At 49.8% G+C, this 25,889-nt stretch overlaps 1 protein-coding gene across 6 annotated transcripts in view; it reads right to left on the reverse strand.

The window, feature by feature from the left end:
* The window catches only part of TDRD12 (tudor domain containing 12), a 227,304-nt gene that overhangs the window by 160,347 nt on the left and 41,068 nt on the right, over positions 1 to 25,889 (reverse strand). The window lies entirely within an intron of this gene.

Consider the following 25,889-nt stretch of genomic DNA (forward strand, 5'->3'; position numbering starts at 1 on the left):
CCTGCAAAATTCGTCTACCGACGGTCGCATCTGCCGAGGCCTGAGAAGGAATATGGTAATGTTTTATAAACGTATGCAGACTGGACCAGGTCACAGCTCTGCAAACTTGTGCTGCTGAAGCTTGGTGCCGGATGGCCCAAGACGCACCCACTGACCGAGTGGAATGAGCCTTAATCCCTGCTGGGATAGGATGACCTCTGACTCAGTAGGACTCCTGAATAGCTGAACGAATCCATTTTGCTATTGTCGCCTTGGAAGCGGGAAACCCCTTCCATGGCCCTTCCGGGAGCACAAACAGGGGCATCCGATCTGCGGAAGGACGCCGTCCGCGAGACGTATCTCTTGAGAGGTCTCATTAAATCAAGTGTGTGGAGGGGCCTTCTCGATGCGATGTACTGGTGCCGGACAGAGATACGGTAAGACAATCTCCTGATTGAGATGAAAGGATGAGACAACTTTTGGTAAAAAGGACGGGGATGTTCTCAAAACCACCTTATCCTGATGAAAATTCAGGAACGGAACTTGACAAGACAAAGTCGCCAGCTCGGAGACTCGTCTAATGGACGTGACCACAACCAGGAAGGCAACCTTCCATGAAAGAAAGGACAGGGAAACCTCCTGTAGAGGAGGTTGCAAGACTCCGAGGACCAGATTAAGGTCCCATGGTTCCAACGGCATCTTATAGGGCGGCACCCTATGGGAGACTCTCTGAATGAACGTCTTCACTTGTAATCTGTTGGCAATCCTGTGTTGGAACAGAACGGACAGGGCTGAAATCTGCCCCTTAGGTCTCGCCTTTAGTTCTCCCAAGTCCAAACCCATTTGTAAGAGTTCGAGGATGGAAGAAATGGAAAATTCAAGAGGAGAACGTCCCCGGTCGTTGCACCAGGAAAGAGGGATTTCTGGTTCTTACCGTAAAATCTTTCTTGGAGCCTTCATTGGGGGACACAGGTAACCATGGGTGTATGCTGCTGTCGCTAGGAGGCTGACACTATGCAAATAAAGAAGAAATAACTCCTCCCCGGCAGTATACACCCTCCGACAGGCACCAGGCAACTCAGTTAGTGCAAAAGCAGTAGTAGGAACATGTAAAAATTAAACTCAACCTATGTACCAACCCACAACAACGGCACGTTGGCCAACACGGTACAACCTAAAGGGAGGGTGCTGTGTCCCCCAATGAAGGCTAAAAGAAAGAGATTTTACGGTAAGAACCAAAAATCCCTCTTTCCAGTCCACCACCTGACAGCACCATTGGAGGACGTCCTTATCCGTAGTGGGACAGGAACCACAAGTTAAAAGGACCCTCCCCACTCCACCCATCAGTGTTTTTCCTGTCCCACTGCGGATAGGAACTGCAAGACGCCCTCCGACGGTGCTGTGCAGATGGTGGGGATCGGGGGGCCCAGCCTTTCCCTTCCCCGCCGCAAGATATCTGCGGCTGATACCTGCCATGGGGGGTCCCTCAGCCTCCCCAGTGTAGCGCTGCTCCTGGGGTCCGGTCCGCTTCCTCCTCGGGGGGCTCTCGGCCCGGCTGCCTGCATGCCGGGAGGTGTATGCGGCGACCGCTTCCAGCAGCGGCCGGCTCCAGCGTGCGGCCGCGGTTTCCGGGTCCAGCGGCCGCGTCACTTCCGGTTGCGACGACCGCGTCACTTCCGGTGCGACCAGCATGGAGGATGACGCCGGCAGCAGCGCCGGCCTCGGTGAGGGGCTCAGCGCGGTCACCGCAGCGGCGGTAAGGAGGGCAGGATCAACCAGGTAAAACCTATATAATCTCACCAGGGGGGTCTGTATACCGCCGGCCATCCTGACAAAGGGAGCACTCGGCTATACATAGAATTGTCACTAATGGAGGAGACTGCCAGACCTGAGGGGACTGACCAGCTTCAGGGGCACGTGAGTGGGCTATGCAAAGCCATACCACAAAGCTCACCCCTCCCCCTGCTTCCTACTTACGGTGCCACGTGTCTCTATTTTACCCTAGGCTGAGCCTTCCATCCCCACAGCCGAAAGAAAAAAATCGGGGAAAAATAAATGCCCGATATGTTCCACTAAGTTTCCGGAAAACTGGCGGAAACCATTGTGCAAATCATGCACATCCAAAATTGTGGGTGATGAGCAGACAGCGCTGCTATCCAGTATGAGGACCATGATACGACAGGAGGTTCAGGCTTCTATCTCAAGCTTGAATCTTCCCCAGGCTACTCAGTCAGAACCGCAGACTTCACGGAAGAGGCCGAGGGAATCTAGCCCCTCTTCCGAGGGTGAGGTTTCGGGGGATTCTGACCAGGAAGAAAGAGACGGATCTGTGGGCAGAGGGAAGAGATATCTCTTCTCCGCAACAGACACGGATGAGCTTCTTTATGCTGTGCGTAACACCATGCAGCTACAAGATACACCAGAGGAGACCTCGATCCAGGACGAGATGTTTGGCGGATTACATGCCCAAGTGACAAAAGTCTTCCCCGTCAACAACCACATTCGTTCCATGATCCTGGAAGAGTGGCAGGAAGCGGAGAAGAAGCTAGTGATTCCCAGGGACTTTAGACTTCGTTTGCCCTACAACCCCTGAGGACATTAAAGTGTGGGATGAAGTTCCCAAGATCGATGTCCCACTAGCAAAGGTGGCGAAGAAGACCTCAATCCCATTTGAGGACTCTTCCGCATTAAAAGATCCTATGGATCGTAAAGCAGACGGTTTGCTAAGGAGAACTTGGGAGTCCTCCGCGGCAATAATACGGGCCAATATAGCGGCAACCTCCGTAGCCCGGTCAATGCACTTATGGATTGACGATTTAGAGGATCACCTCAAAGCCAAAACTTCCAGAGAGGTTATCCTTAAATCATTGCCATTGCTCAAACTCGCAACAGGCTTTATGGCAGACGCTTCTGCCGAATCTGTAAGGTTCGCGGCTAGAAGCGAATCCCTGTCTAATGCGGCCAGAAGAGCCATATGGCTTAAAACCTGGTCGGGGGATCTCCAGTCAAAAAATAAATTGTGTGGAATCCCATTCTCAGGAAATAAAGTATTTGGGCCGATTCTAGACGATATTCTAGAAAAAGCCTCAGATAAAAAGAAAGGTTTCCCTGAGGAGAATACCAAAGAATATCAACCCTTTCGTAGGTCCCGACCTGGTCAGAGGACAAACTACAAGGGGAAAGGGAAGACTGGGAGGTGGTCTTATCCCAAGGGTGGAAAGGGTAGAGACTCCATCTTCCCTAGTGCAGGCACACCAAAGTCAAATAAATGACATAAAGGTGGGAGGTCGATTACAGAAATTTCTAGGGGGTTGGCAGAAGGTATCCCAGAATCCTTGGATTCTACAAGTAGTTGCACAGGGATACAAATTAGAGTTCTCCAGCAGTCCCCCAGAAAGATTTGTAGTGACCCGACCTTGCCCGCTCTCCGACTCCTCCATGTGGACAAACATCCAGGAGCTGTTAGAATTAGAAGCGATTGTGCCAGTTCCCATCTCAGAAAGAGGCGAAGGCCATTATTCTCATTTATTTTCAATAAAGAAACCGTCCGGGGACTCCCGGACGATTATAAACTTAAAACCATTAAACAAATGGGTACGGTACAAAAGATTCCGGATGGAATCTATAAGATCCACGACGTCTCTAATAGACAAAGACATGGTAATGTGTACCCTAGATCTGAGCAATGCATACTATCATGTCCCGATACACCTCTCCTACCAAAAATTCCTGAGGTTTGCCATAATGAACAGGGGGATTGTACATCACTTTCAGTTCAGATGTCTCCCCTTCGGGCTTGCTTCAGCGCCCAGGATCTTTACCAAGCTGATGTCGGAAGTGGTGGCCTATCTGAGGAATCAGAATGTGACCATAGTCCCATACCTGGACGACTTCCTGATAATGGCGAAATCACAGAAACTCCTCAAGATAGACTGCACTTTCACCCTTTCCATCCTACAAGAGCTGGGGTGGATTGTGAACTGGAAAAAGTCCTGCCTGGTCCCAAATTCCAGAATAAAATTTTTGGGGGTGATCTTGGATTCCAACCTAAGAACATCTTTCTTACCAGAAGACAGACAAGAGGCCTTGATCAGACACATCCATCAATTCAGAAGAAGTACCCCCTCCATAAGAGATGCAATGAGGATACTTGGCTTCATGACAGCATGCATACCCTGTGTGAAATGGAGCCAATTCCACTCACGGGAGTTGTCCTAGGATCCTGGAACAGGAAACAGAGTTCCCTAGACAGGAAGATGCTTGTGTCTCCGTCAGTGAAGAGATCCCTAACCTGGTGGACCAGACCGAAGAACCTGAGAGAGGGAGTACCGTGGGTACTCGATCCCTGTGTTACGGTTACCACAGACGCCAGTCAATACGGATGGGGCGGTCATATAGGAAGAACATACTACCAGGGAGAATGGACTCCTCAGATTGCGGCAAGATCATCGAATTTCAGAGAGCTGTATGCGATCTGGAAAGTGTTGAGCCAGGCCCAGTCATTGGTCCGAGACAGACACGTGAGAATACTGTCCGACAATGTCACAGCAGTGGCATTTCTGAGACACCAGGGAGGTCCGAGACATCCACCACTGCAACACTTAGCAGACCAGATTTTCAGGTGGGCAGAAAGATCTGTCAAATCCATCTCGGCAGTTCACCTGGAAGGCACCAAGAATCAACTAGCAGATTTCTTGAGCCGAAAGTCGGTACATCCCGGAGAGTGGGAACTGAACCCGGAAGTATTCAGCTGTCTATGCCAGAAATGGGGCACACCTCAGGTGGACCTCTTTGCCGCCAGGTCAAACACAAAGGTCAGAGCATTTTTTTCTCTGAATCCTCTAGATGGAGCCACAGCAGTAGACGCCTTGTCTCAGTATTGGGGAGAAGGCCTCCTGTACGCCTTTCCGCCTCCTCCTCTGATATCGAAGACACTCAGGAAGATACGAGACGAGAGAGCAACTGTAATCCTGGTGGTTCCCTTCTGGCCAAAAAGAAGCTGGTTTTCTCTACTGTCCAGGATGTCAACAGAAGAACCAGTCTTTCTACCGAACAGGCAGGACCTTCTGCTTCAGGGTCCGGTGTTCCACAAGAATCCAGACTCTCTGCACCTATCTGCTTGGATCCTGAACGGCAAACCTTAAGATCCAGAGGCCTGTCAGAAGAGGTCATTACCACTCTCCAGGCAAGCAGAAAGCCGGTGACTTCGGCGATTTACAACAAGATCTGGAAGCGGTATTGTTCCTTTCTGGGAGAAGGTCATGTGGATACTTCAAAACCAGATATCCCCAAGATCCTCGATTTCCTGCAACTCGGATTTGACAAGGGCCTTCGGCCTAGTACTCTAAAAGTACAGATTGCAGCACTTAGTGTATTTTTTGATACATCACTAGCCTCCCATCCCTGGATAGCAAGATTTTCCAGGGCCACACAGAGAATGAGGCCACTTGTGAGGAAATCAACTCCTCCTTGGGACCTAAACCTGGTCCCTAACACTTTGTGTAAAACCCCTTACTTACTGTCAGAAGATATGGACATAGCCAATCTCTCCTTTAAAACCGCCTTCCTAATTGCCATCACATTGGCTAAAAGGCTAGGGGAGATGCAGGCTCTTTCTATCCAGAACCCATATCTTCAAATCTTTGACGACAGAATAGTCTTCAAACATAACCCAGCTTTCCTCCCCAAAGTAGTATCATCTACCAATATAAATCAGGAAATAATCCTTCCTTCTTTCTGCCAACACCCTAAAAACGTAAAAGAAGGGGTCTACCATAACCTTGACGTTAGGGAGACTGTTCTAAAATACCTGGGGGCGACAAAGCTGGAGACGGGACACTAACTTATTTATTCAATACGGTGGTCCAAATAGGGGTTGCAAGGCAGCAAAATCAACCATTGCTAGGTGGATTAAAAACATGATTAGCCTAGCATATACAAACCAAGGGAAAGATCCCCTGGATACTCTTAGGGCCCACTCAACACGAGCTATCTCTACATCATGGGCAGAGAAGGGGGGAGCCTCAGCTGAGCAAATCTGTAGGGCGGCGACTTGGACTAGTCTTTCTACCTTTGCTAGACACTATAAAATAGATGTCGTATCAGACCAATTAGCCTTTGGTAGGAAAGTCTTACATGCAGTAGTCCCACCCTAGTTAACATCCTTTGGTATTCTCCAATGGTGCTGTCAGGTGGTGGACTGGAAAACGGTAATTAGTTCTTACCGGTAATTGTATTTCCAGGAATCCACCTGACAGCACTACTAGTTCCCTCCCACTGCAAACTTTTACTACTGACTAATGTGATGTAACATTGGTGTGTAATTGTAAATAAACTCTTTTTTGCATCCATCCAGATGTGGTACTTAGAAAATCACTGATGGGTGGAGTGGGGAGGGTCCTTTTAACTTGTGGTTCCTGTCCCACTACGGATAAGAAGGACGTCCTCCAATGGTGCTGTCAGGTGGATTCCTGGAAATACAATTACCGGTAAGAACTAATTACCGTTTTCTTTCTCGCTTCATTGGGGGACACAGGTAACCATGGGACGTCCAAAAGCAGTCCCTAGGGGCGGGATATTCTGCAGAAAAAGAGAAGTTAGGTCGGCCGGTGAGAAACCGCCGCCTGCAGTATCTTCCTATCCAGGCTCGCGTCCGCAGAAGCCCGAGTATGCACCTTGTAGAATTTTACAAAGGTGTGAATGGATGACCACGTTGCGGCCTTGCAAACCTGCGAGGCCGAAGATTGGTGACGAACTACCCAGGAAGCTCCCACAGCCCGGGTAGAGTGAGCCTTCACCCCCAAGGGAGGCTGTTTGTTTTGGACACGGTATGCCTCCAGAACCGCCGAACGGATCCAACGAGCAATTGTGGACTTGGAGGCAGGGAGCCTCTTTCGACGCCCTTCCGAGATGACAAACAGAGGATCAGCCTGACGAAAAGAAGCAGTTCTGGAAAGATAAATCCGGATAGCCCTCACCACATCCAGCTTGTGAAGAGATTTCTCCAAGGGATGAATTGAGGAAGGGCACAAGGAAGGGAGGACGATGTCCTCATTGATGTGAAATGCCGAAACAACTTTGGTAGAAAGGACGGAACCGGACGAAGAACCACCTTGTCCTGGTGCAGGATTAGACAGGGAGAACGACAGGACAAAGCTGCCAGCACAGAGACTCTCCTAATCGAGGTGATGGCGACTAGGAAGGCCACCTTCCATGATAGAAGCGAGAAGGAGATGTCCCGAATCGGTTCAAAAGGCGCATACTGAAGAGCGTCTAACACGAGGTTGAGGTCCCAAGGCTCGATAGAAGGATGATAAGGGGGAACTATATGAGCGACCCCTTAGATAAAGGTCTTCACCTGTGGAAGAGAGGCCAGGTCTCTTTGAAAAAGGATGGACAGAGCGGAAATCTGATCCTTCAAGGTGCTCAGGGAAAGTCCCGAATCAAGACCCGCTTGAAGGAAACCGAGAAGTGATGGAAGGGAAAAATTCATAGGAAACAGGCTGTTGTCCTCACAACATCGGAAAAAAGCCCTCCAACATCTATGGTAGATACGCGAGGAAGCCGGTTTTCTTGCTTTTATCATAGTCTGGATGACGCTATGAGAAAAACCCGCGTCCTTCAGGACCGCGGCCTCAACGGCCATACCATTAAATTCAGAGACCGATCCGGTAGTCTCCATGGAACGTCCGATAGCATGTTCACTAGTTCCGCATACGAGGCCCTGCGAGGCCAATCTGGAGCTACCAAGAGGGCAGGGACCCCTTCTGTCTTCATCTTTTTTACGACCCTTGAGATCAAGGGGAGGGGTGGAAACAGATAAGGCATCTGGAACTGTGCCCACGAGATCACGAGAGCATCGCATCCGACGGCCAACGGATCCCGAGATCTGGAGACGTACTGGGGAACCTTGTGGTTTGCCTGGGAGGCCATTAAGTCGACGTCTGAAACTCCCCACCTCTGACAAATCTGGCTGAAGATTGAGGGAAAGAGAGACCACTCACCCGCCATGAGCCCTTGGCGACTGAGGAAGTCGGCTTCCCAATTGTCCACCCCTGGGATGTGGACGGCTGATATAGAGGGAACGTGACGCTCCGCCCAACGCAGAATTTTTGCCACTTCTGTCATGACCTGTCTGCTGCAAGTCCCTCCCTGATTGTTTATGTAAGCCACGGCTGTGGCGTTGTCCGACTGAATGCGGACCGGCTTTCCCGAGAGGAGGGACTGCCAGTGGACGAGGGCTAGTAAGATGGCTCTGATTTCCAAGAGGTTGATAGGAAGACGTGCCTCTTGAACAGTCCAGTGGCCCTGGGCCGTGAGGTGGAGAAAGACCGCTCCCCACCCCTGGAGGCTGGCGTCGGTGGTGATGACCTGCCAGCGGAGGGGAAGAAATGACCTCCCGCGCAGAATGGTGGATAGTGTCCACCAAGTGAGAGACTGCTTCACCTTGGGAGAGAGGTGAAATGGGCGGTCCAGGGAAAGCGAGTTCCTGTCCCAGGCAGCCAGGAGGGCCAGCTGGAGAGGGCGAGAGTGGAACTGAGCATAGGGGACCGCTTCCATGGAAGCGACCATCTTCCCCAGAACCCTCATGGCGAGGCGGAGAGGCAGAGGGTTCGGGCCCTTTAGTGCTCTGATACCCAAAAGAGAAAGGAACATCTCCTTGGGGAGGAAGACCTGAGCCTGAAAGGTGTCGAATTCTATGCCCAGAAACTCCAGACGTTGGGTTGGAACCAAGGAGGACTTCTGATAGTTGATTATCCAACCAAGGCGAACAAGCGTGTCCAGAGTAAACTGGAGGCTCTGACTGCAATCCCGACGAGACGAACCCTTGATCAGGAGGACGTCGAGGTAGGGGATCACGAGAATCCCCTTTGAACTCAGAATGGCCATGACCGCTGCCATGACCTTCGTAAAGACCCTGAGGGCAGACACCAGACCGAAGGGGAGACCCCGTGAACTGGTAATGATGATTTTGGATCGCGAAACGAAGGAACCTCTGATGCTGTACACAAATCGGGATGTGTAGGTACGCATCCCGAATGTCCACGGAACACAGAAATTCTTTTGGTTCCACGGACGCGATCACCGAGCACAGTGATTCTATTTTGAAGTGCCGAATTTGGAGATGGCGGTTTAACTGCTTGAGATCCAAAATTGGACGGAGAGAACCGTCCTTTTTTGGAACTACGAACAGGTTTGAGTAAAAACCCGAAAACCGCTCGCGATAAGGGGCCGTAACTGTAACTCCTGAGGCAAGGAGGGAATCGACGGCCTGGAGAAGCCCTGGGAGATGGGAGGACTGTTTGGGAGGACGAGAGAGAAAGAAACGTCTTCCTGGGGGCGAAGAAAATTCTATCTTGTAGCCTGAGGTGACGATCTCCCTGACCCAGGCGTCGTTGACTACCGATAGCCAAACCTCTGAGAACAGAAGAAGCCGGCCTCCCACCCTGGAAAGATTTCCAGGTGGGGGCGACCCGTTATTTATTAGAAAACCTGTGGCCTCGAGGTCCAGAAGGTTTTGAGGAGCAGCTCTTAGCTCTCCAGTGCGGGGGAGGCCTGAAGGAAGGTTTCCTCCGTTCTCCTTGGGAGGAAGACTGGTCCTGATGAGCGGGATTTCCTGAGGTGGTAAAGGACCGAAAGGGGCAAAAGGACTGGGGGCCCTTCTTGTTGAAGGGACGCCAAGGCTTAGACTGAGGTAAGGAGGTACTCTAACCACCAGTAGCGTCCGAGATCATTTGATCCAGCTGTGTGCCAAAGAGTCTAGAGCCCTGGAAGGGCAGACCAGTGAGGGAATTTTTAGAAGAGTGATCTGCGTTCCAAGCTTTAAGCCAAAGAACTCTGCGAATGGCGAAAATGTTACTGTTAGCCCTTGCTGAGCAAGCAGCCGCATCCAGGGAGGCATTCATGAGGTATTTACCCGCAAGAAAAATCTGGTCCGCCAAATCAGACAGCTCCTCAGCAGGAGCTGAGGCTAAAATGCCTCTGCGCAGGGTCTTGGCCCAGGCTGACACAGCTTTCGCTACCCATGAAGAGGCGAAACTAGGACAGAGGGAGGCTCCAGAAGCCTCAAACGCCGATTTGGATAATGCCTCGATTTGTCTGTCCATGGGATCCTTAAGAGATGCCGCGTCCGGAATAGACAAAACTGTCTGTGAGGATAATCTAGACACAGGCGGATCTACCTTAGGTGACTCGGACCATTTGCCAACAAGGTCTGAGTGAAAAGGGTAAAAAAAAACGTCCAGCCGTTTCCTTCCAGGGAAACGTTTACCAGGGTTTTCCCAGTGTCTAGAAGTAGTGTTGTCAAACTCCTTGTGATTGGGAATAACTCTAGAGGGATGTTTAATCCGTTTAAATGAAACAGAGACGTCCTGAGAGGTTGTCTCTTCCTCCTTAAGCTCAAGCGTCTGAATAATAGCTGAAATAAGGCTATCAACCATATCCTGATCTGCATCAGAGTCAGATTCCGACTGAGAGGTTACATCAGACCGATGTCTGCCTGCGAGGAGGGGGAACGGGCGGATAGGGGTATCCCGGTGTGATCCGGTGAACTGGAAGATCTAGACAGGGTCCTCTTTCTGTATCTTATTTCAAGTCTGCCTCTGTGAAGGTCTTGGTCGGGTGCGAGCGAATCGCCGTGTGAGGCGTTCGTGGCACTGGTGGCATTAGACAGAAGCGGGATACAGTCAAGTGCCTGGACCAGGGACTGAGACACTTAAGTCAAGTCAGACACTGATTGAGACATTGCAACAGCCTACTCCGGGGGAGGGGGGGTGCACTCATCCCGAGACCTAGGAGCTTCCTGAGGGACGGACATGATGGGAGGAACGCAAGACGGGCAGAAAGGAGATGGCTGACCTTAAGCCCACTTTTTCTTAGAGCGAGCGCAGGCGTAGTGGATGACCGTTGTGGTATAGCCGGGTGCGGAGTTGGACATAGGTGGAGGTAGAACCATTTGCAGCAGATGCAGAGACGATACTGCAGGGAGGAGTAGAGCCAGAGAAAGAAACAGCGCAATCCCCCAGGGATCCTCGTGCCCCAAGAGACGCGATGGAGACCAAGCAGGAGAAGGAAGTCGGCTTCTCTCAGCGCGGGAAGAACGCACCAGAAGTGGGCGTGGCCAGGCGCAGAAGGGAAAGAGAGAGAACCTCCCAAGAGAAAAACACCCCCGTCGGCGCTGGACCCCGGGGAAGGCGTGCCCGCGGGGACGCAGGGCAGGACAAAGACACTGGGGGCGTAGCAAGCTGGGCGCCAAAAAGCCGCCGAAGAAAGAAGAACGGCGCGCACGCCCGAAAAATGGGCGCAAATTTTGAAAAGGAGAAGGGGGATGTGAAAGCTGCATGCCGCCGAAAAGATAAGATCGGAACTGACTGGTGCGGCGCAGATTATGCTGACCGGCTTTCCCCAGGTGCCGCCGTCCTGTGCTCCCCACAAAGTGACACCGCCACTGCAGAGGTGAGATGAAGTGATAGGTCGATATGGGGGGGGGGGGGTGTCTGGATGATTGAAGATCCCCCTACCTGAAGACGAGGAACGCGTCAGGAGTCCTTGTAACGTGGAAAGGGTCCTGGGAATTAAGTCCTCCTTCCCGCGCCATTACAGCCGGCACAGAAGACGGTGTCAACCCCTAAACAGGGGGAGAAGGTCACTGGAGGTGACAACCGTCTTCCTCTCAGCCCGCTCCGAGGAGAGGGATGAGGGGGGGGAAAAGGGCAAGGACTGGCCACCGATAGCGAACATGAACACCCCAGGGTGACATGAGTCGAAGTCCTGCCCAGCGGATCCGAGAGGGTGCGGTGTGGGTGATACCACACTGCTCTCTCGGTCGCTTACTGTGGGGAATCAGGGTGAGAAGAACTGCACCCTGAAACCCCAAAAGAAGCATCTGAAACAAAAAAGGGAAAAGATTAATACACACACACACAAACACACACACACAATACACACAGAAAAAACACAATGCGGATCTGGTGTTAGATCCAGGTCCGCCTCCTACAGACACTAAGCAAAAACTGAGTTGCCTGGTGCCTGTCGGAGGATGTATACTGCCAGGGAGGAGTTATTTCTTCTTTATTTGCATAGTGTCAGCCTCCTAGCAACAGCAGCATACACCCATGGTTACCTGTGTCCCCCAATGAAGCGAGAAAGAAAAGGTTTTCCAAGTGCGATGATAAATGCGCATAGACGTAGGCTTTCTAGCGCTGATCATGGTAGAGATGACTTCCGGAGAGAAACCTGCCTGGGTTAGAACCCAGGACTCAAAGGCCATGCCGTCAAACACAGGGCCTCGGAGTTCTGGTGGTAAATGGGGCCCTGTGATAGGTCTGCGTGATTCAGTAATCGCCAGGGAACATCGGCGACTAGTTGAACTAGTTCCGCGTACCACGCCCGGCGCGGCCAATCTGGCGCAATCAGGATTACCGGTACTCCCTCCGCTCTGATCTTCTTAATGACTCTCGGCAGTAAGCGGAGAGGGGGAAATATGTACGGAAGCCGAAAATGATGCCACAGGAGTACGAGTGCATCTGCCCCGATGGCTGCCGGATCGTGGGACCGAGCTATAAAGTCGGGAACCTTGGAATTTAGCCGTGAAGCCATCAGATCCACGTCCGGAGTTCCGAAACGACAGCAGATCTGGTGGAAGATCTCCGGATGGAGAGACCACTCCCCGGAGTCGAGGCCTCGACGACTGAGGAAATCTGCCTCCCAATTGTCCACTCCTGGGATGTGAACCGCAGAAATCATTGTGCGGTTTTCCTCGGCCCAACGGAGAATGTGGCCTACCTTGTTCGAGGCTGCCATGCTGCGGGTTCCCCCTTGTCGGCTGATGTATGCCACTGCAGTGGCATTGTCGGACTGAATCCTGATGGGACGACCCGCCAGGAAGGGATGGAATTGGAGAAGAGCTAACCCGATTGCCCAAATTTCTAAGATGTTGATCGGAAGGCATGATTCCTGAAGTGACCAGCGGCCCTGAGCAGTGTGATGTAAGAACACCGTTCCCCAGCCTAGAAGACTGGCATCTGTTGTCACAACTAGCCAATGTACTGGAAGAAAAGACTTCCCCTGATTCAGGGAGGACTTTAATGTCCACCACCTGAGAGACTGACTCGCTGGGGAAGGAAGAAACGATGGTCAAGGGAGAACGGGTTCCTGTCCCAAATAGCCAGGAGGGCATGCTGTAAGGGACGGAGGTGTAATTGGGCAAATGGACCGCCTCCAAGGCTGCTACCATCCTGCCGAGGACTCTCATACTGAAGCGCAGAGAGTGAGTGCGAGGTTGGGAGAGCTTCTGAGCGTCCCACTGTAAGGCTGAGATCTTTTCCGGGGGAAGAAGCACCAACCCCTGGGACGAGTCCAGTATCATTCCTAGAAAGGAAATCCGCTGAGCCGGTACTGGGGAAGATTTTTTGAAGTTTATCTTCCAACCCAGGCGAGAAAGAGAATCTATTGTGATGTTCACGGCCTCCTTGCAGGTGCGGAAAGAGGGGCCTTTGATGAGGATATCGTCTAGATACGTTAGCACTCCCCGCCCCGGGTGTGAAGGATGGCAACGGCGGCCGCCATGACCTTGGTAAATACCCTGGGAGCGTTGGCGAGGCCGAAAGACAAAGCAACGAATTGGAAGTGTTGTTCCTGAACTGCAAAGCGAAGTAACCTCTAGTGAGAAGGGAAAATTGGAATGTGGAGGTACGCGTCCTGGATGTCTATAGACGCCAGGAACTCGCCTTTTTTCCATGGAGGCGATGGCAGAACGAAGCAATTCCATTCGGAACCGTCGTACCCTGACGAACTTGTTCAGCAGTTTTAGGTCCCGTATGGGCCGTACTGTACCGTCCTTCTTTGGAACAATGAACAGGTTTGAATAAAAACCTTGAAACCTTTCACTTTGAAAGACCGGGATAATAACCTCGTCTTCTTTTAGAGAGCTTATGGCTTGAAAAAACTCTGATGCCTTTGCCCTGGGAGGAGAAGACAGGAAAAAACGATTTGGTGGAAGAGAGGAGAATTCTATCTTGTATCCGGGGGACACTAGGTCGCGGACCAATTCGTCGTGAACGACCGAGAACCACGTGTCGGTGAAGGAAAACAGGCGGCCGCCTACTTTGAGGGTGTCCTCCGGATACCACCGGGAGTCATTGTGTGGGAGATCTGCCCGCTCTGGACCCCCTGGATCCTGACTGCCTATGCCTGCCTCTCCATGAAGGGGAAGGTTTGTAAGAGGTCTGGGGACATCTACCCCTACGTTGTGCCCGGCCGCATCCGGAAGATGTTGAAGTAGAGGACCAATTTGAGTTGGAACGGAAAAAAAAAAAAGAAAAAAAAAAAAAATCGGGACCGAGCCTGCTGTTGCCGGTTCCAAAAGGGCCGAAAGAGTTTCTGTTGTGGGAGAAATTTACTCTTCCCTCCATTGGAGTCGGAAATTAATTGATCGAGTCTTTCGCCAAAAAGGCGACCACTCTGATATGGTAAGGAAGTCAATGAATCCGCACGCCAGTCCCTGAGCCATAAGGACCTCCGGATGGTGATGGCGTTTGCTGAGGCTTGAGAAGCGCAGTCAGCGGCATCCAGAGACGCGGTCACTAGAAAATCCCCAGCTCTGGCTGAGTAGCAAGGTCTGTTACCTCAGGGGGAAGATTGGTACCCAGAACAGCTGAAGACAAGACCTCAGCCCAATGGGTCATAGCCTTAGCCACCAATGTAGCCGCAAAAGATGGAAAGAGTGCGGCTGCTGAGGCTTCAAAGGCTGAACGAGCCAAATTGTCGACCTGACGATCGGTGGGGTCTTTGATCGAGGCGCCCTCCGAAGAGGATAAAATAGATTTAGTAGCTAGGCGCGATATTGGAGGATCTACCAGAGGAGACTGTTACCAATCTTTTCTTAGATCAGGAGCAAAGGGATATTTTGACTCCATGGGCTTTTGCCCTGTGAAGCATTTATCTGGACGGATCCTATGAGATTCAACGATTTCCTTAAATTCGGGATGATTGGCGAACACTCTGTGAGCCCTCTTGGTCCTCTTAAAGGACACAGCATGATCCGTTTTAGATAAAGGTTCCTCATCTAGCTTCAGGGCCTTGTTTACTGACTCAATGAGAGAGTAGAGTGTCTCCTGATCGTGTTGAAATTCCTGATCTAGGAACGTGTCAGAATTGTCCTCTGAGACAGGTTCTCTACTAGCCCCAAGGGAGGGGGAGCGAGAAATGGAACTCTCAGAACCCGATACCCGGTGATGGTCTGGGAACAAGGCATGAGTCCTTTTCCTGGAAGAGCGAGAGCTCCTTGGTAAGGCACGACCCCTAGTGTACAAACGGTTCTGATCATCGGAAGCGTTGTCCATAAGAGTGCCCTGGTTAGAGGAAGGGTCTCGTAACGAGTCTAACGCTTTGGCCAGGGATGCCATAGACCGAGTAAGGGAGGTAGCCCACTCAGGGGGACTAGGCTCACTGGGTTCGGTATCAGTAACAGGTGGTCCCTGAGCAGTCACCGGATCACAAGCTGAGCATAACGCAGTATTGTGACCCCGGGGTAGAGATACCTTACAAGCGGGTACAAGCAGTAAAAAACACAGTGTGGGTTTTCCCAGACTTTTTTTGTGAGGCCTTGATTGAGACATAGTGTAGCCTTGAGGAGAGGGCTTACTAGCAGGGGAAGGGTTAAGCTATGTTTCTGCAGCTTACCCAGGTCCTGTGTCTTGAGTCCTAGGGGGAGGTCCGCAATGTGTCTCACAGAAATCGCTAATCCCTGAAGCTGTGATTCAAAACGCTGGAGCAGCGCTGCAGCATCAGCCCTGTGGTTGTCCAAAGATGGCCGCCAAGATTAGGAAGAGAAGGCGCTTCTCGCAGAACGAGAAGCGCCAAAGAGAGTGGGCAGCGGTAACTGCCGGTGGGCGGAGCCAACATTCCGGCCTGGACGAGAGAAAAACCGGGGGCTAAATTTTAAGCTTGCGGTTGCGGCCTGCAGAGCCGCGGCCGCTATTTGTGCGGACCGACATGACCCACGCACCCGGGCTTTAAAGTATATGCGGACCTCCCTTGAGCCAGTGCTCAATCCACCGTCGCCATAGTCAGGGAGGGGGTGGAGAGCTTTTGCCGCCATGCGTCATCCGCTATAACAGTGGTGATGCAGTGGGGGGCTGCATGGACGCCATAAACATCATGTCTCCAGGAGAGGTAAATGGAGGGCTATTCCACGTGGTCGCCTGCTATAGAGGGGAGAGATCGGAACGCGAAGGAACCGTCGCCCGTAAGGTGAGCTCAGGGCTGGCATACAACGGTGCAGGAAAGGGTACGGGGAGGGACGCTCCGCGTTCTTGCCTGTTGATGGTTCGGGGGAGATCCTAGAAAGGGTCCGTTGCCCCCATTCTCTCAGTTAAGGAAAAAATAGAATAAAAAGAATAAAGAAAAATAAAAACGGTGGGGTCTGAAAGCAGACCCAAGTGCCTCCTACAGACACTAAGAAAGAACTGGTTCATTTTGAGCCAGCAGGAGGGTGTATACTGCAGGGGAGGAGCTATTCTTTCTGTGTTTACTTAGTGTCCTCCTAGTGGCAGCAGCATAACACCCATGGTCCTGTGTCCCCCAATGAGGCGTAGGAGAAATACATATTTATTCATAATTTATTAACACACATATACAGGTGCTTCTTACAAAGTTAGAATATCATCAAAAGTTCATTTATTTCAGTTCTTCAATACAAAAAGTGAAACTCATATTACCGTATTTAGAATCATTACAGAGTGATTCTATTTCACGTGTTTATTTCTGTTAATGTCGATGATTATGGCTTACATCCAATGAAAACCCAAAAGTCATTATATCCGTAATATAGTATGTAGTAATGTAGTATCTTGATAAAACACAGTGGACCTACACTGTGAAGGGACAAATTAAGAAAGATTCTCCAATTTTGTGCTTTTCGACTCCATTTTGTTGTTTTGATATAAATTTTGTTAGTAGGCTAAAGTTTACAGCTGTTATGAGACCTTGATTGTTGCAACCTGGGCAGAACATGAGACTGAGGGTGTATTGTTCTACGAAGCTTTGACGCACAGACTGTTCCTGCATTCTTATAGGTTAAGAACTGTGAGCGTGTTCTCATGCTGATTGGTTGAAGTATAATTTCTATGACTATGAAAAGTCATACACAATAAACGGGGGCCAGAGAGATCAGCTTGATCCCCCCCAAACAGAGACACACGTCTCCGTCTGGTCATTTTCAGTTGCCGGCAACGCCTTGTAGATTAATTTGGAAATCACTGAGTTAACCGTGAAGGATCACTTTAGATCCTCCCTCAACAACACCAGCAGATGACATGGCTTCCGAAACCAGCACTGATTGTGGATACTTCACATTAGACCTCAGCAGCTTGCATTGTGTGGCCTCTCCATTCTTCCTTTAGACTCTGAAACCTTGATTTCCAAATTAAATGCAAAATATACTTTCATCTGAAAACAACACCTTGGACCACTGACAACAGTCCAGTTCTTTTTTTCCTTGGCCCAGGTAAGACGCTTCTGGCGTTGTCTATTGTTCATGAGTGGCTGACACAAAGAATGCGACACTTGCAGCCCATGTCCTGGATACGTCTGTGTGTGGTGGCTCTTGAAGCAATGACTCCAGCAGCAGTCCACTCCTTGTGAATCTCCCCCACATTATTGAATGGCCTTTTCTTAACAATCCTTTCAAGGCTGCGGTTATCCCGGTTGCTTGTGCACCTTTTTCTACCACACTTTTTCCTTCCACTTTCCATTAATATGCTTGGATACAGCACTGTGAACAGCCAGCTAATTTAGCAATGAACTTTTGTGGCTTCCCCTCCTTGTGGAGTGTGTCTGACGCCTTCTGGACATCTGTCAAGTCAGCAGTCTTCCCCATGATTGTGGAGCTACTGAAACAGACTAAGGGACCTTTATAAACACTTAGGCATAGGTATGAGCCATGCATACAAAGATAGGAGGGGAGCCGAGCCATGCATACAAAGATAGGCCGGCGTCACACTGGCGTGTTTTATGGATGTATGAGGCGCAGAAAATACGGATTGCATACGGTACCATGATTCTCTATGGCCCTGCTCCTATCTGCCGTATTTTACTGATGAGTATTATACGGTCTTGTGCGGCAGTAGAAAATCGCAGCATGCGGCGTCTGTCAGCGTATTGCGCAAAAAATCCGCCAATGAAAGTCTATGGGGGCGAGAAAATTACGGATTACACACACGGACCATGCGTGTGACTTGCGAGAAATACGCAGCGTTCTCTAGAAAAGCCAGTAATTCAGCGTGGTGTACAGTAAAATCACACTGACAGAATAGGTAGAATAAATGTGTACACATAGAAGAGGGAGAGAGAGATTTTTGTGTACTCACCGTAAAATCTTTTTCTCCGAGCCAATCATTGGGGGATACAGGACCATGGGTGTTATGCTGCTTGCCACTAGGAGGACACTAAGTAAACACAAAGTTAACTCCTCCTCTGCAGTATACACCCCTTGACTGGCCGGAAACTACTCAGTTCGGTAGTAAAGCAGTAGGAGTATAAGAGACAAGTAAACTATGTCAAAAACTGAGGAACAAATCCAACAACAAACAGCCGTTAGGCTAACAGGGTGGGTGCTGTGTCCCCCAATGATTGGCTCGGAGAAAAAGATTTTACGGTGTGTACACAAAAATCTCCTTTTCTCCTATGCCTCATTGGGGGACACAGGACCATGGGATGTCCTAAAGCAGTTCCTGGCTGGGGAGCAATTGCACTGCTAAAACCCCATGTACAACTGGCTTACTGAGGTACCGCTGTCTGCAGAATGCGCCTGCCAAGGGCAGCGTCTGCCGAAGCCTGGGTATGGATGTGATAGTGCTTCGTGAAGGTATGCAGACTGGACCAAGTTTCAGCTTTACAAAGCTGTTGTGCGGAAGCCTGGTGCCGAATGGCCCAAGAAGCACCGACCGACCGAGTCGAATGCGCCTTAATCCCTGCTGGGACAGGGGTGTTCCTGACACGGTAGGATTCCTGAATAGTGGAGCGAATCAACTTGGCTAGAGTGGCCTTTGAGGTAGGTAGACCTTTCCTAAGTCCCTCTGGAAGCACGAACAGGACATCCGACTTACGGAAGGGAGCCGTGCGAGATATATGTACCGCCGGAGAGCTCTAACCACATCCAGAGTATGGAGAGCTTTCTCGATACGATGGGTTGGTGCCGGACAGAATGACGGCAAGACAATGTCCTCATTTAGATGAAAGGAGGAGATGACTTTAGGTAGGAAAGAGGGGGAGGTTCTCAAAACTACCTTGTCTGAGTGAAAAATCAGGAAGGGGGGTCGGCAAGAGAGCAGCCAACTCAAAAACTCTTCTGATTGACGTAATCGCCACGAGAAAGACCACCTTCCATGAAAGGAGGGTGAGAGAGATGTCCTGCAATGGTTCGAAAGGGGCCTCCTGAAGAACTCCGAGAACCAAGTTAAGATCCCATGACGCAAAAGGCATTCTATAGGGAGGGACCACCCGGGAGACTCATTGGATGAACGTTTTAACTGGCAGTCTGGAAGCGATCTTTCGTTGGAATAGAACAGACAATGCGGACACTTGTCCCTTGAGCGAGCTTAGGGCAAGGCCTGACTCTAAACCTGATTGGTGAAACTCTAGAATGGACGGAATGGAAAAGACCAAAGGAGAACGTCCATGGGTATTGCACCATGAAAAAAAGATGCGCCAGGTGCGATGATAAATGCGCATGGATACGGGGTTTCCTAGTGCGAATCATGGTAGAAGAAACCCCCGGCTTGGACTAAAATCCAGGATTCAACGGCCAAGCCGTCAAAGACAGGGCCCCGGAGTTCTGGTGGCAAATCGGGCCCTGTGAGAGAGGATCCGTACGATCTGGAAGGCGCCAGGGGGTGTCGGCAACCATTTGGACGAGTTACGCGTACCATGCTCGGCGCGGCCAGTCTGGCGCGACGAAAATCACCAGTCTCCCCTCTGCTCTGATCTTCTTGATGACTCTCGGGAGGAGAGGAAGAGGCGGAAATATGTATGGCAGCTGGAACCGATGCCACGACAGGACCAGAGCATCTGCCCCGATGGCGCAAGGATCGCGGGAACGAGCAATGAACTGGTGGTTGAACCTCGAGGCCAGGAGATCCACATCCGGCGTCCCCCAGCGAAGGCAAATCTGCTGGAAGACTTTCGGATGGAGGGACCACTCGTCCGAGGCAAGACGTTGGAGACTGAGGAAGTCCGCATCCCAATTCTCCACGCCCGGTATGTGGATCGCCGAGATGAGCGAATGATTGGTCTCGGCCCAGCGCAGGATGTGAGAGACTTCGAGCATGGCTGCCCTGCTGCGGGTTCCCCCTTGTCGGTTGATGTACGCCACGGCTGTGGCGTTGTCGGATTGAATTCTGATGGGATGGCCTGCGAGGTGGTGAAAGTTGCGTAAGGCAAGAGTGATCGCCCAAATCTCCAAGATATTGATTCTCTTGTGGACCAACGACCCTGTGCCGTGTGGTGATTGAAAACTGCGCCCCAGCCCAAAAGGCTGGCATCGGTGGTCACCACTAACCAGCGCACTGGAAGAAAGGACTTCCCTTGGTTCAGGAAGGACTGTAGCGTCCACCACCTGAGGGTCTGCCTGACCTGTGGGGGCAGGCGAAAACGACAGTCGAGGGAAACCGGGCTCCTGTCCCAGGCTAACAGAATCGCCTGTTGCAAGGGACGGAGATGGAACTGCGCAAACGGAACGGCTTCCATCGCCGCAAACATTTTCCCGAGGATGCGCATTGCGAAGCGAATGGAGTGAGAGACTGGGCGGGAAAGCTTGCATGCTCCCTGTTGTAAGGACAAGACCTTCTCTGGAGGGAGAATGACTAACCCACGGGAAGAGTCCAAAATCATGCCCAGGAAGCAGATTTGCTGAGCCGGCACTAGGGATGATTTCTCGAAGTTGATCTTCCAACCCAGGCGAGAAAGAGAATCCACGGTGATACTTTCAGACTCCTTGCAGGCCGACTGGGACGGACCCTTGATTAATAGGTCGTCCAGATAGGGCAGAACTACCACTCCCCGGTGGAGACATTGGAGGGGGAGGCAGAAGGCGGCTGCACACCGGCCAGGTCACAGTTCTGGCACAAAGGAGTAGTATGAGCACGTGCCAAAGAAGAATTGCAAGTGGCACATGTGGTAAAAAACACAGTGTGCTTTTTGTTGCTCCTTTTTGCCTCCTTAGATTGAGACATAGTATATGTCTGTGCCTCCAAAATACTGCAATAGCGGGATGTGGATGCAGAGAAAGGGTTAAGCGTTTCCCTATAGGGAGGAGCAGCTTACCCACGGTCCTGTGTCGGTGTCGCCAGGGAAGAAGGAAGCGGTTGCTGCTGAATTCCACGCAGGAGAGGAGCTCCAAGATGGCGCCCGAGATTTGCAGGGCTGTTCTTGTTCAGAACGAGAAGCGCCTCAGCGGTGGGCGGAGCTCCAGCGATGGGCGGGAATTATAACCGCGGCCTAGTCCGGCTGAAAAGCCGGGGACTAAATTTGGGCTGACAGCCGGCGGCGCACGCCGGCGGGCGCGGTGTAGCGCCAAATGATCGCCGCTGTCACCACTCAGCGGTGCCTTTCCCCAGGGACACGGACCTCATGCTCCCACGCTGCAGCGTGAGGAGGGGACTACTCACCGCGCCTCGGTGCGGTCTCCAGCTCAATCGGTCCTCCCTGCGCCGGGGGATGGAGAGCATCATATGTGTGACTGAATCAGGGGACTTATGGCTGTGCCACCGTGCTGAGGTGCCTGCCGCAGGGGACTTACGGCTACCGTGGGGACTACAAGACGCCGAGGTGAGGGCTTGAGTGCGGTGGAGCCCGGGAGATGCACATGAGAGATATACTCTATGTGCTCGCCCTCCTATATGGGGGAGATCGGGACTGAGTAGGAACCGTCGCCCTGGGTTTAGGTTAGGCGTGCCCCATTCGTCGCAGGGGAGGTACGGGGAGGTATACTCGCCGTGCTCGCCTGTTGATGGTTCGGGGGAGAGCGGACCCTAGAAAGGAGTCCGTCGCCCCCTTCACTCCGTTAGATAAAAAATAAAAATTTACAGAAAATAAAAAATAAAATAATAAATGGTGGGGTCTGAACAGACCCAAGTGCCTCCTACAGACAACTAAGCAAGAACTGAGTCGTTTCCGGCCAGTCAAGGGGTGTATACTGCAGAGGAGGAGTCAACTCTGTGTTTACTTAGTGTCCTCCTAGTGGCAAGCAGCATAACACCCATGGTCCAGTGTCCCCCAATGAGGCGTAGGAGAAATATATATACAGTTATATGAAAAAGTTTGGGCACCCGTATTAATCTTAAGCTTAACCCCTTCACCCCCAAGGGTGGTTTGCACGTTAATGACCAGGCCAATTTTTACAATTCTGACCACTGTCCCTTTATGAGGTTATAACTCTCGAACGCTTCAACGGATCTTGGCGATTCTGACATTGTTTTCTCGTGACATATTGTACTTCATGTTAGTTGTAAAATTTATTCGATATAACTTGCGTTTGAGAAAAAAACGGAAATTTGGCGAAAATTTTGAAAATTTCGCAATTTTCCAACTTTGAATTTTTATGCCCTTAAATCACAGACATATGTCACGCAAAATACTTAATAAGTAACATTTCCCACATGTCTACTTTACATCAGTACAATTTTGGAACCAAAATTTTTTTTTGTGACGGAGTTATAAGGGTTAGTTGACCAGCAATTTCTCATTTTTACAACACCATTTTTTTTTAGGGACCACATCTCATTTGAAGTAATTTTGAGGGGTCTATATGATAGAAAATACCAAGTGTGACACCATTCTAAAAACTGCACCCCTCAAGGTGCTCAAAACCACATTCAAGAAGTTTATTAACCCTTCAGGTGTTTCACAGGAATTTTTGGAATGTTTAAATAAAAATGAACATTTAACTTTTTTTCACACAAAATTTATTTCAGCTCCAATTTGTTTTATTTTACCAAGGGTAACAGGAGAAAATGGACCCACAAAGTTGTTGTACAATTTGTCCTGAGTACGCTGATACCCCATATGTGGGGGTAAACCACTGTTTGGGCGTATGGCAGAGCTCGGAAGGAAAGGAGCGCCATTTGACTTTTCAATGCAAAATTGACTGGAATTGAGATGGGACGCCATGTTGCGTTTGGAGAGCCCCTGATGTGCCTAAACACTGAAACCGCCTACAAGTGACACCATTTTGGAAAGTAGACCCCCTAAGGAACTTATCTAGATGTGTGGTGAGCACTTTGACCCACCAAGTGCTTCACAGAAGTTTATAATGCAGAGCCGTAAAAATAAAAAATCATATTTTTTCACAAAAATTATCTTTTTGCCCCCAATTTTTTATTTTCCCAAGGGTAAGAGAAGAAATTGGACCCCAAAAAATGTTGTGCAATTTGTCCTGAGTACGATGATACCCCATATGTGGGTGTAAACCATTGTTTGGGCGCATGGCAGAGCTTGGAAGGGAAGGAGCGCCATTTGACTTTTCAATGCAAAATTGACTGGAATTGAGATGGGACGCCATGTTGCGTTTGGAGAGCCCCTGATGTGCCTAAACATTGAAACTCCCTACAAGTGACACCATTTTGGAAAGTAGACCCCCTAAGGAACTTATCTAGATGTGTTTTGAGAGCTTTGAACCCCCAAGTGTTTCACTACAGATTATAACGCAGAGCCGTGAAAATAATTTTTTTTTTTTCACAAAAATGATTTTTTAGCCCCCAGTTTTGTATTTTCACAAGGGTAACAGGATAAATTAGACCCCAAAAGTTGTTGTCCAATTTGTCCTGAGTACGCTGATACCCCATATGTGGGGGGGAACCACTGTTTGGGTGCATGACAGAGCTCGGAAGGGAAGGAGCGCCATTTGGAATGCAGCCTTAAATGGATTGGTCTGCAGGCGTCACGTTGCATTTGCAGAGCCCCTGATGTACCCAAACAGTACAAACCCCCCACAAGTGACCCCATATTGGAAACTAGACCTCCCAAGGAACTTATCTAGATGTGTTGTGAGAACTTTGAACCCCCAAGTGTTTCACTACAGTTTATAACGCAGAGCCGTGAAAATAAAACATCTTTTTTTCCCACAAAAATGATTTTTAGCCCCCCAAATTTTTATTTTCCTAAGGATAACAAGAGAACTTGGACCCCAGAAGTTGTTGTTCAATTTGTCCCGAGTACGCTGATAACACATATGTTGGGGTAAACCCCTTTTTGGGCGCACGGGAGAGCTCGGAAGGGAAGGAGCACTGTTTTACTTTTTCAACGCAGAATTGGCTGGAATTGAGATTGGACGCCATGTCGCGCTTGGAGAGCCCCTGATGTGCCTGGACAGTGGAAACTCCCCAATTCTACCTGAAACCCTAACCCAAACACACCCCTAACCCTAATCCCAACGGTAACCCTAACCACACCCCTAGCCCTGACACACCCATAATTCTAATCCCAACCCTAATCCAAACGTAAATGTAATCCAAACCCTAACCCTAACTTTAGCCCCAACCCTAACTTTAGCCCCAACCCTAACTTTAGCCCCAACCCTAACTTTAGCCCCAACCCTAACTTTACCTCCAACCCTAGCCCTAACCCTACCCCTAACCCTAAACGTGACTGAAATACATGGCACTGAAATACGTGGCACTGAAATACGTGGCACTGAAATACGTGGCACTGAAATACGTGGCACTGAAATACGTGGCACTGAAATACGTGGCACTGAAACACGTGGCACTGAAATACGTGATACGTGGCACTGAAATACGTGGCACTGAAATATGTGATACGTGGCACTTAAATACGTGGCACTTAAATACGTGGCACTTAAATACGTGGCACTTAAATACGTGATACGTGGCACTGAAATACATGGCACTGAAATACGTGGCACTGAAATACGTGGCACTATGACTGTCAGAAAATGTTCATTAAACGGTTAGGGGTGAGGTTAGGGGTAGAGTTAGGGTTAGGGTTTGGATCCCTTTATCACCTTGATGGTGGTGGGTGACTTTTCAGTGTGTTTTCTGTTTTTTTTCGATAAAAATGCATGCGTTTTTAACGCAAACAAACGCATGTGCTTAAAAACGCAAGAAAATACTGCAGGTTGTATTTCTGAAAATGAACGCATGCAGAAAAAAACCGCATGCGTTTGAAAACGCGACCAAACGCGTACAAAAAAACCGCATGCGTTTTTAATGTTAAATATAGGGAAAAAACGCATGCGTTTTTTTGTGCAAAAAACGCTGCAGACAAAAACGCAAGTGTGAAACCAGCGACGCTTTTTATAGCAAAAAAGTATTTGCGTCTCCACATTTTGAGACCTATAATTTTTCCACATTTTGCTCCACAGAGTCATGTGAGGTCTTGTTTTTTGCGGGACGAGTTGACGTTTTTATTGGTAACATTTTCGGACACGTGACCGTTTTTGATCGCTTTTTATTCCGATTTTTGTGAGGCAGAATGACCAAAAACCAGCTATTCATGAATTTCTTTTGGGGGAGGCGTTTATATCGTTCCGCGTTTGGTAAAATTGATAAAGCAGTTTTATTCTTCGGGTCAGTACGATTACAGCGATATCTCATTTATATCATTTTTTTATGTTTTGGCGCTTTTATACGATAAAAACTATTTTATAGAAAAAATAATTATTTTGGTATCGCTTTATTCTCAGGACTATAACTTTTTATTTTTTTGCTGATGATGCTGTATGGCTGCTTGTTTTTTGCGGGACAAGATGACGTTTTCAGCGGTACCATGGATATTTATATCAGTCTTTTTGATCGCGTGCTATTCCACTTTTTGTTCGGCGGTATGGTAATAAAGTGTTGTTTTTTGCCTCGTTTTTTTTTTTTTTTTTCTTACGGTGTTTACTGAAGGGGTTA

Source organism: Ranitomeya variabilis, chromosome 2, assembly GCF_051348905.1.
Source record: "Ranitomeya variabilis isolate aRanVar5 chromosome 2, aRanVar5.hap1, whole genome shotgun sequence".
Lineage (NCBI taxonomy): Eukaryota > Metazoa > Chordata > Amphibia > Anura > Dendrobatidae > Ranitomeya > Ranitomeya variabilis.